This window comes from Dendrobates tinctorius, unplaced genomic scaffold (assembly GCF_039654945.1).
Source record: "Dendrobates tinctorius isolate UK_male_01 unplaced genomic scaffold, ASM3965494v1 ptg000056l, whole genome shotgun sequence".
In the NCBI taxonomy this organism is placed as follows: Eukaryota; Metazoa; Chordata; class Amphibia; order Anura; family Dendrobatidae; genus Dendrobates; species Dendrobates tinctorius.
In genome coordinates, this window is record NW_027361724.1 from 19,564,259 (window position 1) to 19,584,299 (window position 20,041).

A 20,041-nucleotide genomic window follows, 5' to 3' on the forward strand; every position below is an offset into this window, starting at 1 on the left:
ACTGACAGGGAACTCAGACAGGAGCGGGTAAATATAGCCCTCCCCAAACCAAAAGGAGGCCAAAATATTAACCATGAGAGGATGGGATAAAGAAATCCCATCCATAGCTATGACAGAAATCATCCTCCGTGACAAAGCAAGTGGCTAAGCATCTCCCTTTGCTCTTAGGATATTTACTCATGTAAGAGTGCTGCTCAAACGGTTGGGGTGCAGCTGTGGGACCCTATTTTCAGAGATGATGTCCTCCACCCAAGTCTCAAAAAGCTGAAAGGGTCTTCAGGAGAGATGGGTAGTCGAGCTAGGCTATCAGACGGTCACCTCTGTAGCTGTAGTGTCATCCTTCCTATGGTTCCATTCAGGGGTGGACAGGGGCGGAAATTATATTGTTGCAACTGCACACAGGCCAAGAAATAAGGGGACCCATTTCCACCTCCACAGTAGATGAATTTGTGTGTTATGATGAGTTATTGGGCTGATCATTAGCGTGAAGACAGAATATAACATTTCTCCACAACAGCACCATTAACATAAGGCATACAGTTAGAACTAGCTTAACATTTCTATTACCTGTATGCCCATATTTATAGGTCATATACGTCTCGGGGGTGACAGATTCTCTTTAAAGCATAAACACACATATATTAATTCTTATCTATCTAATAGGATGACACCAGCTGTCCAGACCTGCATCCCACCACATCAACCACTCTGGAGTAATCCCCGGAGAATGAAATCTATCAAGATCCCTGCTGCAGACTTACAGCAGGAATCTGTGCAAGAATAGTGGAAGCTCAGAGAGTGTGAAAGGAGAGCTGCGGTGAGCTTACCTGCAGCTGTGCAGGACTTGAAGCAAAGGACTACCGGGGAGTGGCCGGAGGCAGAGTCAGACGCTGAATAGAGGCGGTGACCAGAGATGCCGGAAGGTAGTTTGAACGTACCGAAGTCAAGCCAGGAGGTCGATGAGGTGCCAAAGGGTTAAACACAGAGAGTGGTCAGGACGTAGCTAAATGTCAGAAAACCGGAGACAGCTGTACAGTACAAATTGGGCAGACTGGTGGTAAGTCAGAGGAAGCAAGCCAAAGGTCAGAGCCAGAATAGACAGTAAGCACAGAATCACAAGGCAAGGCACAGAACGAGAAAAAAGACCGGGTCATACACTGAGAGACAATCAGACAAAAGAGTATGCAAGCACACCAGGGGTCAGACACACAGCCATGAATTAATGTATCACTGACAGGGAACTCAGAAAGGAGGGGGTAAATATAGCCCTCCCCAAACCAAAAGGAGGCCAAAATATTAACCATGAGAGGATGGGATAAAGAAATCCCATCCATAGCTATGACAGAAATCATCCTCCGTGACAAAGCAAGTGGCTAAGCATCTCCCTTTGCTCTTAGGATATTTACTCATGTAAGAGTGCTGCTCAAACTGTTGGGGTGCAGCTGTGGGACCCTATTTTCAGAGATGATGTCCTCCACCCAAGTCTCAAAAAGCTGAAAGGGTCTTCAGGAGAGATGGGTAGTCGAGCTAGGCTATCAGACGGTCACCTCTGTAGCTGTAGTGTCATCCTTCCTATGGTTCCATTCAGGGGTGGACAGGGGCGGAAATGATATAGGTGCAACTGCACATAGGCCAAGAAATAAGGAGACCCATTTCCACCTCCACAGTAGATGAAATTGTGCGTTATGATGAGTTATTGAGCTGATCATTAGCGTAAAGACAGAATATAACATTTATCCACAACAGCACCATTAACATAAGGCATACAGTTAGAACTAGCTTAACATTTCTATTACCTGTATGCCAATATTTATAGGTCATATACGTCTCGGGGGTGACAGATTCTCTTTAAAGCATAAACACACATATATTGATTCTTATCTATCTAATAGGATGACAACAGCTGTCCAGACCTGCATCCCACCACAACAACCACTCTGGAGTAATCCCCGGAGAATGAAATCTATCAAGATCCCTGCTGCAGACTTACAGCAGGAATCTGTGCAAGAATTGTGGAAGCTTAGAGAGTGTGAGAGGAGAGCTGCGGTGAGCTTACCTGAAGCTTTGCAGGACTTGAAGCAAAGGACTACCGGGGAGTGGCCGGAGGCAGAGTCAGACTCCGAATAGAGGCGGTGACTGGCGATGCCGGAAAGTAGTTTGAACGTACCGAAGTCAAGCCAGGAGGTTGATGAGGTGCCAAAGGGTTAAACACAGAGAGTGGTCAGGACGTAGCTCAATGTCAGAAAACCGGAGATAGCTGTACAGTACAAATGGGGCAGACTAGTGGTAAGTCAGAGGAAGCAAGCCAAAGGTCAGAGCCAGAATAGACAGTAAGCACAGAATCACAAGGCAAGGCACAGAACGAGAAAAAAGACCGGGTCATACACTGAGAGACAATCAGACAAAAGAGTATGCAAGCACACCAGGGGTCAGACACACTGCCATGAATTAATGTATCACTGACAGGGAACTCAGACAGGAGCGGGTAAATATAGCTCTCCCCAAACCAAAAGGAGGCCAAAATATTAACCATGAGAGGATGGGATAAAGAAATCCCATCCATAGCTATGACAGAAATCATCCTCCGTGACAAAGCAAGTGGCTAAGCATCTCCCTTTGCTCTTTGGATATTTACTCATGTAAGAGTGCTGCTCAAACTGTTGGGGTGCAGCTGTGGGACCCTATTTTCAGAGATGATGTCCTCCACCCAAGTCTCAAAAAGCTGAAAGGGTCTTCAGGAGAGATGGGTAGTCGAGCTAGGCTATCAGACGGTCACCTCTGTAGCTGTAGTGTCATCCTTCCTATGGTTCCATTCAGGGGTGGACAGGGGCGGAAATGATATTGGTGCAACTGCACACAGGCCAAGAAATAAGGGGACCCATTTCCACCTCCACAGTAGATGAATTTGTGTGTTATGATGAGTTATTGGGCTGATCATTAGCGTGAAGACAGAATATAACATTTCTCCACAACAGCACCATTAACATAAGGCATACAGTTAGAAATAGCTTAACATTTCTATTACCTGTATGCCCATATTTATAGGTCATATACGTCTCGGGGGTGACAGATTCTCTTTAAAGCATAAACACACATATATTAATTCTTATCTATCTAATAGGATGACAACAGCTGTCCAGACCAGCATCCCACCACAACAACCACTCTGGAGTAATCCCCGGAGAATGAAATCTATCAAGATCCCTGCTGCAGATTTACAGCAGGAATCTGTGCAAGAATAGTGGAAGCTCAGAAAGTGTGAGAGGAGAGCTGCGGTGAGCTTACCTGCAGCTGTGCAGGACTTGAAGCAAAGGACTACCGGGGAGTGGCCGGAGGCAGAGTCAGACGCTGAATAGAGGCGGTGACCAGAGATGCCGGAAGGTAGTTTGAACGTACCGAAGTCAAGCCAGGAGGTCGATGAGGTGCCAAAGGGTTAAACACAGAGAGTGGTCAGGAAGTAGCTAAATGTCAGAAAACCGGAGACAGCTGTACAGTACAAATGGGGCAGACTGGTGGTAAGTCAGAGGAAGCAAGCCAAAGGTCAGAGCCAGAATAGACAGTAAGCACAGAATCACAAGGCAAGGCACAGAACGAGAAAAAAGACCGGGTCATACACTGAGAGACAATCAGACAAAAGAGTATGCAAGCACACCAGGGGTCAGACACACAGCCATGAATTAATGTATCACTGACAGGGAACTCAGACAGGAGCGGGTAAATATAGCCCTCCCCAAACCAAAAGGAGGCCAAAATATTAACCATGAGAGGATGGGATAAAGAAATCCCATCCATAGCTATGACAGAAATCATCCTCCGTGACAAAGCAAGTGGCTAAGCATCTCCCTTTGCTCTTAGGATATTTACTCATGTAAGAGTGCTGCTCAAACTGTTGGGGTGCAGCTGTGGGACCCTATTTTCAGAGATGATGTCCTCCACCCAAGTCTCAAAAAGCTGAAAGGGTCTTCAGGAGAGATGGGTAGTCGAGCTAGGCTATCAGACGGTCACCTCTGTAGCTGTAGTGTCATTCTTCCTATGGTTCCATTCAGGGGTGGACAGGGGCGGAAATTATATTGGTGCAACTGCACACAGGCCAAGAAATAAGGGGACCCATTTCCACCTCCACAGTAGATGAATTTGTGTGTTATGATGAGTTATCGGGCTGATCATTAGCGTAAAGACAGAATATAACATTTCTCCACAACAGCACCATTAACATAAGGCATACAGTTAGAACTAGCTTAACATTTCTATTACCTGTATGCCCATATTTATAGGTCATATACGTCTCGAGGGTGACAGATTCTCTTTAAAGCATAAACACACATATATTAATTCTTATCTATCTAATAGGATGACAACAGCTGTCCAGACCTGCATCCCACCACAACAACCACTCTGGAGTAATCCCCGGAGAATGAAATCTATCAAGATCCCTGCTGCAGACTTACAGCAGGAATCTGTGCAAGAATACTGAAAGCTCAGATAATGTGAGAGGAAAGCTGCGGTGAGCTTACCTGCAGCTGTGCAGGACTTGAAGCAAATGACTACCGGGGAGTGGCCGGAGGCAGAGTCAGACGCCGAATAGAGGCGGTGACCGGCGATGCCGGAAAGTAGTTTGAACCTACCGAAGTCAAGCCAGGAGGTCGATGAGGTGCCAAAGGGTTAAACACAGAGAGTGGTCAGGACGTAGCTAAATGTCAGAAAACCGGAGATAGCTGTACAGTACAAATGGGGCAGACTGGTGGGAAGTCAGAGGAAGCAAGCCAAAGGTCAGAGCCAGAATAGACAGTAAGCACAGAATCACAAGGCAAGGCACAGAACGAGAAAAAAGACCGGGTCATACACTGAGAGACAATCAGAGAAAAGAGTATGCAAGCACACCAGGGGTCAGACACACAGCCATGAATTAATGTATCACTGACAGGGAACTCAGACAGGAGCGGGTAAATATAGCCCTCCCCAAACCAAAAGGAGGCCAAAAAATTAACCATGAGAGGATGGGATAAAGAAATCCCATCCATAGCTATGACAGAAATCATCCTCCGTGACAAAGCAAGTGGCTAAGCATCTCCCTTTGCTCTTAGGATATTTACTCATGTATGAGTGCTGCTCAAACTGTTGGGGTGCAGCTGTGGGACCCTATTTTCAGAGATGATGTCCTCCACCCAAGTCTCAAAAAGCTGAAAGGGTCTTCAGGAGAGATGGGTAGTCGAGCTAGGCTATCAGACGGTCACCTCTGTAGCTGTAGTGTCATCCTTCCTATGGTTCCATTCAGGGGTGGACAGGGGCGGAAATGATATTGTTGCAACTGCACACAGGCCAAGAAATAAGGGGACCCATTTCCACCTCCACAGTAGATGAATTTGTGTGTTATGATGAGTTATTGGGCTGATTAGCGTGAAGACAGAATATAACATTTCTCCACAACAGCACCATTAACATAAGGCATACAGTTAGAACTAGCTTAACATTTCTATTACCTGTATGCCCATATTTATAGGTCATATACATCTCGGGGGTGACAGATTCTCTTTAAAGCATAAACACACATATATTAATTCTTATCTATCTAATAGGATGACAACAGCTGTCCAGACCTGCATCCCACCACAACAACCACTCTGGAGTAATCCCCGGAGAATGAAATCTATCAAGATCCCTGCTGCAGACTTACAGCAGGAATCTGTGCAAGAATAGTGGAAGCTCAGAGAGTGTGAGAGGAGAGCTGCGGTGAGCTTACCTGCAGCTGTGCAGGACTTGAAGCAAAGGACTACCGGGGAGTGGCCGGAGGCAGAGTCAGACGCCGAATAGAGGCGGTGACCGGCGATGCCGGAAAGTAGTTTGAACGTACCGAAGTCAAACCAGGAGGTCGATGAGGTGCCAAAGGGTTAAACACAGAGAGTGGTCAGGACGTAGCTAAATGTCAGAAAACCGGAGATAGCTGTACAGTACAAATGGGGCAGACTGGTGGGAAGTCAGAGGAAGCAAGCCAAAGGTCAGAGCCAGAATAGACAGTAAGCACAGAATCACAAGGCAAGGCACAGAACGAGAAAAAAGACCGGGTCATACACTGAGAGACAATCAGACAAAACAGTATGCAAGCACACCAGGGGTCAGACACACAGCCATGAATTAATGTATCACTGACAGGGAACTCAGACAGGAGCGGGTAAATATAGCCCTCCCCAAACCAAAAGGAGGCCAAAATATTAACCATGAGAGGATGGGATAAAGAAATCCCATCCATAGCTATGACAGAAATCATCCTCCGTGACAAAGCAAGTGGCTAAGCATCTCCCTTTGCTCTTAGGATATTTACTCATGTAAGAGTGCTGCTCAAACGGTTGGGGTGCAGCTGTGGGACCCTATTTTCAGAGATGATGTCCTCCACCCAAGTCTCAAAAAGCTGAAAGGGTCTTCAGGAGAGATGGGTAGTCGAGCTAGGCTATCAGACGGTCACCTCTGTAGCTGTAGTGTCATCCTTCCTATGGTTCCATTCAGGGGTGGACAGGGGCGGAAATGATATTGTTGCAACTGCACACAGGCCAAGAAATAAGGGGACCCATTTCCACCTCCACAGTAGATGAATTTGTGTGTTATGATGAGTTATTGGGCTGATCATTAGCGTGAAGACAGAATATAACATTTCTCCACAACAGCACCATTAACATAAGGCATACAGTTAGAACTAGCTTAACATTTCTATTACCTGTATGCCCATATTTATAGGTCATATACGTCTCGGGGGTGACAGATTCTCTTTAAAGCATAAACACACATATATTAATTCTTATCTATCTAATAGGATGACACCAGCTGTCCAGACCTGCATCCCACCACATCAACCACTCTGGAGTAATCCCCGGAGAATGAAATCTATCAAGATCCCTGCTGCAGACTTACAGCAGGAATCTGTGCAAGAATAGTGGAAGCTCAGAGAGTGTGAAAGGAGAGCTGCGGTGAGCTTACCTGCAGCTGTGCAGGACTTGAAGCAAAGGACTACCGGGGAGTGGCCGGAGGCAGAGTCAGACGCTGAATAGAGGCGGTGACCAGAGATGCCGGAAGGTAGTTTGAACGTACCGAAGTCAAGCCAGGAGGTCGATGAGGTGCCAAAGGGTTAAACACAGAGAGTGGTCAGGACGTAGCTAAATGTCAGAAAACCGGAGACAGCTGTACAGTACAAATTGGGCAGACTGGTGGTAAGTCAGAGGAAGCAAGCCAAAGGTCAGAGCCAGAATAGACAGTAAGCACAGAATCACAAGGCAAGGCACAGAACGAGAAAAAAGACCGGGTCATACACTGAGAGACAATCAGACAAAAGAGTATGCAAGCACACCAGGGGTCAGACACACAGCCATGAATTAATGTATCACTGACAGGGAACTCAGAAAGGAGGGGGTAAATATAGCCCTCCCCAAACCAAAAGGAGGCCAAAATATTAACCATGAGAGGATGGGATAAAGAAATCCCATCCATAGCTATGACAGAAATCATCCTCCGTGACAAAGCAAGTGGCTAAGCATCTCCCTTTGCTCTTAGGATATTTACTCATGTAAGAGTGCTGCTCAAACTGTTGGGGTGCAGCTGTGGGACCCTATTTTCAGAGATGATGTCCTCCACCCAAGTCTCAAAAAGCTGAAAGGGTCTTCAGGAGAGATGGGTAGTCGAGCTAGGCTATCAGACGGTCACCTCTGTAGCTGTAGTGTCATCCTTCCTATGGTTCCATTCAGGGGTGGACAGGGGCGGAAATGATATAGGTGCAACTGCACACAGGCCAAGAAATAAGGAGACCCATTTCCACCTCCACAGTAGATGAAATTGTGCGTTATGATGAGTTATTGAGCTGATCATTAGCGTAAAGACAGAATATAACATTTATCCACAACAGCACCATTAACATAAGGCATACAGTTAGAACTAGCTTAACATTTCTATTACCTGTATGCCAATATTTATAGGTCATATACGTCTCGGGGGTGACAGATTCTCTTTAAAGCATAAACACACATATATTGATTCTTATCTATCTAATAGGATGACAACAGCTGTCCAGACCTGCATCCCACCACAACAACCACTCTGGAGTAATCCCCGGAGAATGAAATCTATCAAGATCCCTGCTGCAGACTTACAGCAGGAATCTGTGCAAGAATTGTGGAAGCTTAGAGAGTGTGAGAGGAGAGCTGCGGTGAGCTTACCTGAAGCTTTGCAGGACTTGAAGCAAAGGACTACCGGGGAGTGGCCGGAGGCAGAGTCAGACGCCGAATAGAGGCGGTGACTGGCGATGCCGGAAAGTAGTTTGAACGTACCGAAGTCAAGCCAGGAGGTTGATGAGGTGCCAAAGGGTTAAACACAGAGAGTGGTCAGGACGTAGCTCAATGTCAGAAAACCGGAGATAGCTGTACAGTACAAATGGGGCAGACTAGTGGGAAGTCAGAGGAAGCAAGCCAAAGGTCAGAGCCAGAATAGACAGTAAGCACAGAATCACAAGGCAAGGCACAGAACGAGAAAAAAGACCGGGTCATACACTGAGAGACAATCAGACAAAAGAGTATGCAAGCACACCAGGGGTCAGACACACTGCCATGAATTAATGTATCACTGACAGGGAACTCAGACAGGAGCGGGTAAATATAGCTCTCCCCAAACCAAAAGGAGGCCAAAATATTAACCATGAGAGGATGGGATAAAGAAATCCCATCCATAGCTATGACAGAAATCATCCTCCGTGACAAAGCAAGTGGCTAAGCATCTCCCTTTGCTCTTTGGATATTTACTCATGTAAGAGTGCTGCTCAAACTGTTGGGGTGCAGCTGTGGGACCCTATTTTCAGAGATGATGTCCTCCACCCAAGTCTCAAAAAGCTGAAAGGGTCTTCAGGAGAGATGGGTAGTCGAGCTAGGCTATCAGACGGTCACCTCTGTAGCTGTAGTGTCATCCTTCCTATGGTTCCATTCAGGGGTGGACAGGGGCGGAAATGATATTGGTGCAACTGCACACAGGCCAAGAAATAAGGGGACCCATTTCCACCTCCACAGTAGATGAATTTGTGTGTTATGATGAGTTATTGGGCTGATCATTAGCGTGAAGACAGAATATAACATTTCTCCACAACAGCACCATTAACATAAGGCATACAGTTAGAAATAGCTTAACATTTCTATTACCTGTATGCCCATATTTATAGGTCATATACGTCTCGGGGGTGACAGATTCTCTTTAAAGCATAAACACACATATATTAATTCTTATCTATCTAATAGGATGACAACAGCTGTCCAGACCAGCATCCCACCACAACAACCACTCTGGAGTAATCCCCGGAGAATGAAATCTATCAAGATCCCTGCTGCAGATTTACAGCAGGAATCTGTGCAAGAATAGTGGAAGCTCAGAAAGTGTGAGAGGAGAGCTGCGGTGAGCTTACCTGCAGCTGTGCAGGACTTGAAGCAAAGGACTACCGGGGAGTGGCCGGAGGCAGAGTCAGACGCTGAATAGAGGCGGTGACCAGAGATGCCGGAAGGTAGTTTGAACGTACCGAAGTCAAGCCAGGAGGTCGATGAGGTGCCAAAGGGTTAAACACAGAGAGTGGTCAGGAAGTAGCTAAATGTCAGAAAACCGGAGACAGCTGTACAGTACAAATGGGGCAGACTGGTGGTAAGTCAGAGGAAGCAAGCCAAAGGTCAGAGCCAGAATAGACAGTAAGCACAGAATCACAAGGCAAGGCACAGAACGAGAAAAAAGACCGGGTCATACACTGAGAGACAATCAGACAAAAGAGTATGCAAGCACACCAGGGGTCAGACACACAGCCATGAATTAATGTATCACTGACAGGGAACTCAGACAGGAGCGGGTAAATATAGCCCTCCCCAAACCAAAAGGAGGCCAAAATATTAACCATGAGAGGATGGGATAAAGAAATCCCATCCATAGCTATGACAGAAATCATCCTCCGTGACAAAGCAAGTGGCTAAGCATCTCCCTTTGCTCTTAGGATATTTACTCATGTAAGAGTGCTGCTCAAACTGTTGGGGTGCAGCTGTGGGACCCTATTTTCAGAGATGATGTCCTCCACCCAAGTCTCAAAAAGCTGAAAGGGTCTTCAGGAGAGATGGGTAGTCGAGCTAGGCTATCAGACGGTCACCTCTGTAGCTGTAGTGTCATTCTTCCTATGGTTCCATTCAGGGGTGGACAGGGGCGGAAATTATATTGGTGCAACTGCACACAGGCCAAGAAATAAGGGGACCCATTTCCACCTCCACAGTAGATGAATTTGTGTGTTATGATGAGTTATCGGGCTGATCATTAGCGTAAAGACAGAATATAACATTTATCCACAACAGCACCATTAACATAAGGCATACAGTTAGAACTAGCTTAACATTTCTATTACCTGTATGCCCATATTTATAGGTCATATACGTCTCGAGGGTGACAGATTCTCTTTAAAGCATAAACACACATATATTAATTCTTATCTATCTAATAGGATGACAACAGCTGTCCAGACCTGCATCCCACCACAACAACCACTCTGGAGTAATCCCCGGAGAATGAAATCTATCAAGATCCCTGCTGCAGACTTACAGCAGGAATCTGTGCAAGAATACTGAAAGCTCAGATAATGTGAGAGGAAAGCTGCGGTGAGCTTACCTGCAGCTGTGCAGGACTTGAAGCAAATGACTACCGGGGAGTGGCCGGAGGCAGAGTCAGACGCCGAATAGAGGCGGTGACCGGCGATGCCGGAAAGTAGTTTGAACCTACCGAAGTCAAGCCAGGAGGTCGATGAGGTGCCAAAGGGTTAAACACAGAGAGTGGTCAGGACGTAGCTAAATGTCAGAAAACCGGAGATAGCTGTACAGTACAAATGGGGCAGACTGGTGGGAAGTCAGAGGAAGCAAGCCAAAGGTCAGAGCCAGAATAGACAGTAAGCACAGAATCACAAGGCAAGGCACAGAACGAGAAAAAAGACCGGGTCATACACTGAGAGACAATCAGAGAAAAGAGTATGCAAGCACACCAGGGGTCAGACACACAGCCATGAATTAATGTATCACTGACAGGGAACTCAGACAGGAGCGGGTAAATATAGCCCTCCCCAAACCAAAAGGAGGCCAAAATATTAACCATGAGAGGATGGGATAAAGAAATCCCATCCATAGCTATGACAGAAATCATCCTCCGTGACAAAGCAAGTGGCTAAGCATCTCCCTTTGCTCTTAGGATATTTACTCATGTAAGAGTGCTGCTCAAACTGTTGGGGTGCAGCTGTGGGACCCTATTTTCAGAGATGATGTCCTCCACCCAAGTCTCAAAAAGCTGAAAGGGTCTTCAGGAGAGATGGGTAGTCGAGCTAGGCTATCAGACGGTCACCTCTGTAGCTGTAGTGTCATCCTTCCTATGGTTCCATTCAGGGGTGGACAGGGGCGGAAATGATATTGTTGCAACTGCACACAGGCCATGAAATAAGGGGACTCATTTCCACCTCCACAGTAGATGAATTTGTGTGTTATGATGAGTTATTGGGCTGATCATTAGCGTGAAGACAGAATATAACATTTCTCCACAACAGCACCATTAACATGAGGCATACAGTTAGGACAAGCTTAACATTTCTATTACCTGTATGCCCATATTAATAGGCGATATACATCTCGGGGATGACAGATTCCCTGTAAAGCATAAACACACATATATTAATTCTTATCTATCTAATAGGATGACGACAGCTGTCCAGACCTGCATCCCACCACAACAACCACTCTGAAGTAATCCCCGGAGAATGAAATCTATCAAGATCCCTGCTGCAGTATTACAGCAGAAATCTGTGCAAGAATACTGAAAGCTCAGAGAGTGTGAGAGGAGAGCTGCGGTGAGCTTACCTGCTGCAGAGCAACAACTGAAGCAAGTAATAACTGGGGGGTGGCCGGAGGCGGAGTCAGACGCCGATTAGCGGCAGTGACTGGCGATGCCGGAAAGTAGTTAGATCGTGCCGAAGTCAAGTCAGGAGGTCGGTGAGGTGCCAAAGGGTTAAATGCAGAAAATGGTCAGGAGGTAGCCAAATGTCAGAAAACCAGAGACAGCTGTACAGTACAAATGGGGCAGAGTGGTGGGAAGTCAGAGGAAGAAAGCCAAAGGTCAGAGCCAGAATAGACGGTAAGCACAGAGTCACAAGGCAAGGCACAGAACGAGAAAACAGACCGGGTCATACACTGAGAGACAATCAGACAAAAGGGTATGCAAGCACTCCAGGGGGTCAGACACAAAGCCAAGAATGAAAGTATCACTGACAGGGAACTCAGACAGGAGCGGGTAAATATAGCCCTCCCTAAACCAAAAGGAGGCCACAAAATTAACCCTGAGAGGACGGGATAAAGAAATCCCGTCCATAGCTATGACAGAAATCATCCTCAGTGACAAAGCAAGTGGCTAAGCATCTCCCTTTGCTCTTAGGATATTTACTCATCTAAGAGCGCTGCTCAAACTGTTGGGGTGCAGCTGTGGGACCCTATTTTCAGAGATGATGTCCTCCACCCAAGTCTCAAAAAGCTGAAAGGGTCTTCAGGAGAGATGGGTAGTTGAGCTAGGCTATCAGACGGTTACCTCTGTAGCTGTAGTGTCATCCTTCCTATGGTTCCATTCAGGGGTGGACAGGGGCAGAAATGTTATTGGTGCAACTGCACGTAGGCCAAGGGATAAGGGGACCCATTTCCACCTCCACAGTAGATGAAATTGTGCATTATGATGAGTTATTGGGCTGATCATTAGCGTAAAGACAGAATATAACATTTCTCCACAAAAGCACCATTAACATAAGGCATACAGTTAGGACTAGCTTAACATTTCTATTACCTGTATGCCCATATTAATAGGTCATATGCGTCTCAGGAGTAACAGATTCCCTTTAAAGCATTAACACTCATATATTAATTCTTATTTTTTCTAATAGGATGATGACGACAGCTGTCCAGACCTGCATCCCACCACAACAACAACTCTGGAGTAATCCCGGGAGAATGAAATCTATCAAGATCCCTGCTGCAGTATTACAGCAGAAATCTGTGCAAAAATACCGAGAGCTCTGAAAGTGTGAGAAGAGGGCTGCGTTGAGCTTACTTGCAGCAGAGTAGGTCGTGAAGCAAGTGACCACCGGTGAGTGAACGGAGGCGGAATCAGGCGCCGAGTAGCGGCAGTGACCGGCAATGCCAGAAATTAGATAGATCATGCAGAAGTCAAGCTAGGACGTCGGCGAGGTGCCAAAGGGCTAAACACAGAAAGTGGTCAGGACATAGCCAAATGTCAGAACACCGGAGATAGCTGTACTCTACAAATGGGGCAGACTGGTGAGAAGTCAGAGGAAGCAAGCCAAAGGTCAGAGCCAGAATAGACAGTAAGCATAGAGTCACAAGGTAAGGCACAGAACGAGAAAACAGACCAAGTCATACACTGAGAGACAATCAGACAAAAGAGTATGCAAGCACACCAGGGGTTCAGACACACAGCCAAGAATGAATGTATCATTGACAAGGGAACTCAGACAGGATCGGGTAAATATAGCCCTCCCCAAACCAAAAGGAGGCCACAAAATTGACCATGAGAGGACGGGATAAAGAAATCCCATCCATGGCTATAACAGAAATCATCCTCAGTGACAAAGCAAGTGGCTAAGCATCTCCCTTTGCTCTTAGGATATTTACTCATCTAAGAGTGCTGCTCAAACTGTTGGGGTGCAGCTGTGGGACCCTATTTTCAGAGATGATGTCCTCCACCCAAGTCTCAAAAAGCTGAAAGGGTCTTCAGGAGAGATGGGTAGTCGAGCTAGGCTATCAGACGGTCACCTCTGTAGCTGTAGTGTCATCCTTCCTATGGTTCCATTCAGAGGTGGACAGGGGCAGAAATGATATTGTTGCAACTCCACACTGGCCAAGAGGTAAGGGAAACCATTTCCAACTCCACCGTAGATGAAATTGTGCATTATGATGAGTTATTGGGCTGCAAAGGACTCATATACTGTTCTTGCATAGGTGTCCTCTTCTATCTGTTTAAGTCAGTGGCTCCAATGTATAATTAATTTCCTGCAATGAGAATCACATCACAATAATAATTTCCAGGCAATCAAGCTCAATACAATCAATCCTATAACTACCACTATGGGGTTTAGCAAAGTTGAGATTACCGTATATACTCGAGTTTAAGCCGACACGAGTGTAAGCCGATGCACTTAATTTTGCCACGGAAAACTAGGTAAGCTTATTGACTTGAGTATAAGCCGGGTATGCAATGTCCCCTCATCCCTGTCCTGCTCTGTGTGGCTCTTTCCCCTCCTACTATGCACAGCTCGGCTCCCTGTCCCATCCTTCTATGCATTGCTCAGCTCCTTGTCCTTTCCCGTGCTCCCCTGTCCTCCTCCATGCTCTTCAGTGCTCCCCGTCTTCCTCCGTTATCCCAGTCCTCTTCCATGCTCCCCCTCCTCCTCTGTGCTCCCCCATCCTCCTCCATGCTCCTCATTGCTTACCGTCCGTCTCAGTGCTTCCTCAGTACTCCTCTGTGCTCCCTCGTCCTCCTCAATGCTTTTCGTTCTCCTCAGTACTTCATCCGTGCTCCTCTGTGCTTCCCATGTCCTCCTCAGTGTTTCTTCCGTCCTTCTCGATGCTTCCCTCTGTCTTCCTCTGTGCTCCTCAGTGATTCTCCTGTCCTCCTCAGTACTTCCCCTGTTCTCCGTGCTCTTAAGTGCTTCCATGTCCTCTTCAGTGTTCCCCCGTCCTCCTCAGTGCTTCCCCCATCCTCCTCAGTGCTTCCTCTGTCCTCCTCAGTGCTTCCCCACCCTCCTTCTTGCTCCTCAGTGCTTCCCCTGTCTTCCTCAGTGCTTCCCCATCTTCCTCAGTGTTTCACCCATCTTGCTTAGTGTTTCACCCATCCTCCTCAGTGTTTCACCCGTCCTCCTCAGTGCTCCCCCCGTCCTCCTCAGTGCTCCCCCAGTCCTCCTCATTCGTGCTTCCCCCGTCCTCTGCCATCATACTCACCCTCCTTGTGTGCTCCCCTCATCCTCCTCAGTGCTCCCCCAGTCCTCATCCATGCTTCCCCCCATCCTCCTCCATCATACTCACCCTCCTTGTGCCATCCCTGAACGTCCCTGCATCCTCCGTTGTCCTGGGGCCGGCAGCTTCTTCCTGTGTTGAGTGGTCACATGGTACTGCTCATTAAGATAATGAATTTGCCTCCACGCCTATGGGAGTGGAGTCGCGTCCATATTCATTAACTTAATGAGCGGTACCATGTGACCGCTCAACACGGGAAGAAGCTGCCTGCCCTGGTACAATGGAGGATGCAGGGACATTCAGCGATGGCATGAGGTGGGTGAGTTTGATGTCCCAGCCACTGGCTCCTGCTGCCGCTCCCCCTCCCCCGCTGGCTTTTTGCAAAATGACTTGCATATAAGCCAAGGGGGGGCATTTTCAGCACAAAAAATGTGCTGAAAATCTCGGCTTATACATGAGTATATACGGTATATTGTTTATCCCAACTCTGATAGACCCCATCCAGAAAAAGGGATTCCATCACTCCTTGCATATATCTCTAGCTTTTTGTTGCAGCTCCTTTACTTTATCCATGTTTTTCTATTGAATCATATGCATCTTCAATCCAGGAGCAGCATTCCTCACCGATAACAGCACAAGTGCCCCCTTCAATCGCTAACAGGTAGTCAAGAGCCATTCTCTTCTGAATGGCCACCATCCCCTTTCGTTGACATCAGAAGTAGAAGCTAATGGGGGCACAACCAACAACCAAAACATTTGATGAAATGACAAATAAGAGCCAATGTGGGTGGGGCCAACAGCCATAGCATTCTGTGACATCATATGACGCATCTAATGGGGGCGGAATCAACAATCCCAACACTCTAACACAGGGGTCCTCAAACTATGTCCCGCGGGGCACATGCAGCCCGCTGAGGACATTTATCTGGCCCCTGGGCCCGGCCGACATTGATCTTCACTACAGTTCAATGCCGGCGGGCCCTTTAATTTCGGGTGGAATGACGAGACAGCAAAGGAAGGCAATCCATATGCAGCACAGACGACGTGATTGTCATTATGCCACCTGCACGGCCTGATGTGACGTCACGCCGCCTGTGCTAGAAGAAGACGGAGTCAGCGTGCCTCTTCAGAGCAGCGGGGGACATAGGTGAGTACTGTTAGGTTTTTTTTTTTAAGTTGGGTCAGGTCTATGCTGCCTATTGGGAATATTTGCCTGCCTGTTAGTAGCATTTATCTGCCTGTTGGGGACTATGCTGCCTATTGGGGACATTTACCTGCCTATTGGAGACATTTACCTGCCTACTGAGATCAATGCTGCCTATTGGGGAAAATGCTGCCTATTGGAGACATTTACTTGCCTGTTGGGGACAATGCTGCCTTTTGGGGACATTTACCTGCCTATTGGGGACAATGCTGCCTATTGGGGACTATGCTGCCTATTGGGGACAATTACCTGTCTATTGGGGACAATGCTGCCTATTGGGGGCTATGCTTCCTATTCGGGACATTTACCTGCCTATTGGGGACATTTACCTGCCTATTGGGGACCTATGCTATCTATTGGGGACATTTACCTGCCTATTAGGGACCTATGCTGCCTATTGGGGACATTTACCTGCCTATTGGGGACATTTACCTGCCTATTGGAGACATTTACCTGCTTACTGGGGACCTATGATGCGTATTGCACTTTATATTTCATTGAATATTGATATATTTGATCTTTTCATTTTTTTATTTTATTTTGCACTTTTCCAGTGAACGAGGTATTGGAGATATACGGAGAAATACATATGCGATTATAGTATATATTTAATTGGGTCCAATTTATTGTTATACAATTGTCCCTACCTGCACATTGTTTTTAAATTGATTTTAAATATACAATTTTTACCACTAATATAATAAAAATTATTGAATTAATTATATCCTGCTTGGTCTTTTCTGGTCAAGGGGTCCTTTGGTAGATTGGGATTTGGCTTCGATTGAAGTGCATTGCCCAATATACTAGGCATCAAACAATATGAATCCTACCAATGTGGGGGAATATTTGAATAGTTTCACTACCTATGGAGCTAATATGTACAGTATATACATCGGTGTTGTACAAGAATTTCCCAATATTGGTTGGATTTATATTTTTGATTTAGACTACATATTACTATAATGTCTCAATAACATCTGACAATTCCATAATTGTCTCCAGGTTACATGTGTTCGTTTTACAGGATATAACTTTAATCTCCCAGATTTGGATGATTCTATAATAATTCATGGCCTTAAAATCAAGAAGTCGTCATGTTCCAGTTATGGCTGAGGGAATTCTCTCAGTTATAAGTGTTCTATGGACCTGATGAGCAAGAAAGTCAGAAACCAATAAAATGTGATGGATAATCGGGAAGTCATTGTCATTTCTGTACTTGGAGATAAATCCTGTCACATCCTATATATCCCTTTACTATTGGAAGAAATGCTGTAAAACTAGGACATCACCTAATCTGAGGGGTTCACTATTTGTTTTGGACCTGCTTGTATCATATAGAATAAAGACTCCTTAATGAATAAAAAATAAATGAGAAATAGATGATAGAAGAGAATGAAGGACAGAACCAGAGAAAACATAGAACCGACTTACCTGTCTCTCCACCGTCTGCAACTGACAAATGGAATGTTGGCTCTGCAGCTCCTTACACAATGTGTGTGTGTGATGTCATAATGCAAGGGGGTGGAACCAGAAACCACAACATTCCGTGACGTCATCAGCAGGAGCAACAGTTGTTATTTAACCCCTTAATGACCGTTGATACGCCTTTTAACAGCGGTAGTTAGACTACTTTCACATTTGCGCCGTTTTGTGCAGTGTTTCGTGCACACATAAAACGCAACCAAAAAACACTTGCAAACGCATGTAAATGCTGCGATTTTTTTATGCATTAGCGTGCGCATGACGACAAAAAAACGCAGCGTTTGTATGCGTTTTTGCATGCATTTGTATTTTTATGCGCATGCGTTGTCTAGGTGTCACATTTCACAGGAGGAAAATCCTTGAAAAATTCTTGAAACAGACTCCACCAATGGGACACCAGTGGGCATGTGTCATGGGAATTCTTTATGTATACCCTGTTTACAGCTGAATTCTTCAGATTTGGTTACTTTTTCCTTTGTGAAAATGGATCTGCGTTGGAAGAGTTTTCACTTTAACTTGGATCTGGACATCGTGCTGGCTCAGGCTTTTGCATTTGCTTGCCAGCAACAAAGGGAGACAGAGACAGCGAAGACAGCAGCAAGGGCCTTTGTGGATACATCCGATTATTGAACTCTGGGAGAGCCGTGGAGCGTACCACACCCTCTGCAACGAGCTCCAGGGAAACCCAGCGAAATTTAGTAACTATACCTGGATGTCCCAAGAAAGCTTCATGGATTTGCTTGCTCGTGTTCAAGAAGCCATCCGGAGACAGGACACAGCTCCGTCATGCAATTCCTCCTGAGGAATGGCTCCTGGTCACATTACGGTACGTGATATTTACAAACCAATGCCTGCTTAATTTTCTTTGTACTGACATGTACTATTCCAAAGCCTGCAGAATTATTGTTCTGCCATGTACTAAACAAAAGCCTGCAGAATTATTGTTCTGCCATGTAGTAAACAAAAGCCTGCAGAATTATTGTTATAACACCCAAAAAAAAACAATGAATGATTATTACGGCAAAAACTCAGAGCAATATTAATCAACCACAGCAGAATTAGTTTAAATTGCCAAAATATACAAATTTTATTAAGCACAATTTGCTACACAAAATATCCAAACATTACAAATTGTTCACAGATGACAAAAAAGGATACTGCTATCCAAACAGGGAGCCATATTGCACGTTTGCCCATAAACAGCATACACTGTGACTATTTAATTCAAAGCAGGCATAGCCTGTATACAATTGTAATGAGAATTAATCATACAGTAGGCCACTAGTTGGTACAGGCAACACCCATAATTGTTAAATTCATGTATACTGGGTAAGCATATTTAAATAAAAGGAAAAATTCCTTAATTAAAAAAGGCACAGCCTATATTTAAATACATGGAGACTCTAATCTCAAAAATATGCCACCTATCTATTTGTATATACCACACCTAACGGTGATATAGTGGTGTGCAGCCAACTAGATGAATGTAATAAGGAGAAACTCGCAGAGAAAGGGCACTTACATGTTTGTTAGTGTATGATGCTGGCTTCCCCGTCGCCCCAACGCGCGTTTCGCTTCTCTGTTTGGCAGATTCCTGGCTACTGGAGAGACCCTGTCATCACTCCACTTCCAGTACCGAATTGGAATATCCACCTTGTCGGGAATAGTTGCGGACACCTGCCGGGCTTTGTGGGACGTTCTCTGTCCAGAATTTATGTCCCTGCCAACCGTGGAAAAGTGGATACATATTGCTGAAAAATTCTGGACAGTCTGCAATTTCCCCAACTGTTTGGGAGCGGTGGATGGGAAACACATCCGGATAATCAAACCCAAAAGAAGTGGATCGGAGTACTATAACTATAAAAAGTACTTTTCTACAGTACTCATGGCCATTGCGGATGCAGACTGTCTATTTGTTGCAGTGGACATTGGGGCAATTGGCTGTGGGAATGACTCCCAGGCTTTTAAGAACTCGGACATGGGCCGGAGGTTGTATGGCAACCATTTCAATGTCCCCATGCCACGGCCTCTTCCCCACACCGAAGGTCCACCACAGTCATTTGTAATGGTTAGGGATGAGGCATTTCAAATGTGCCAAAACCTGATGAAACCCTACTCCAGCCGGGACCTGGGCCACACCCAAAAAATCTTTAGTTACAGACTGACCAGGGCACGAAGAACTGTAGCGTGTGCTTTTGGTATTCTTGTCTCCAGATGGCGCATTCTCGGCACAGCCATTAATCTTAAACTGGAAACAGTGGATGAGGTGGTGAAGGAGTGTGTGGTTCTTCACAATTTTGTTATGGCTAAAGAT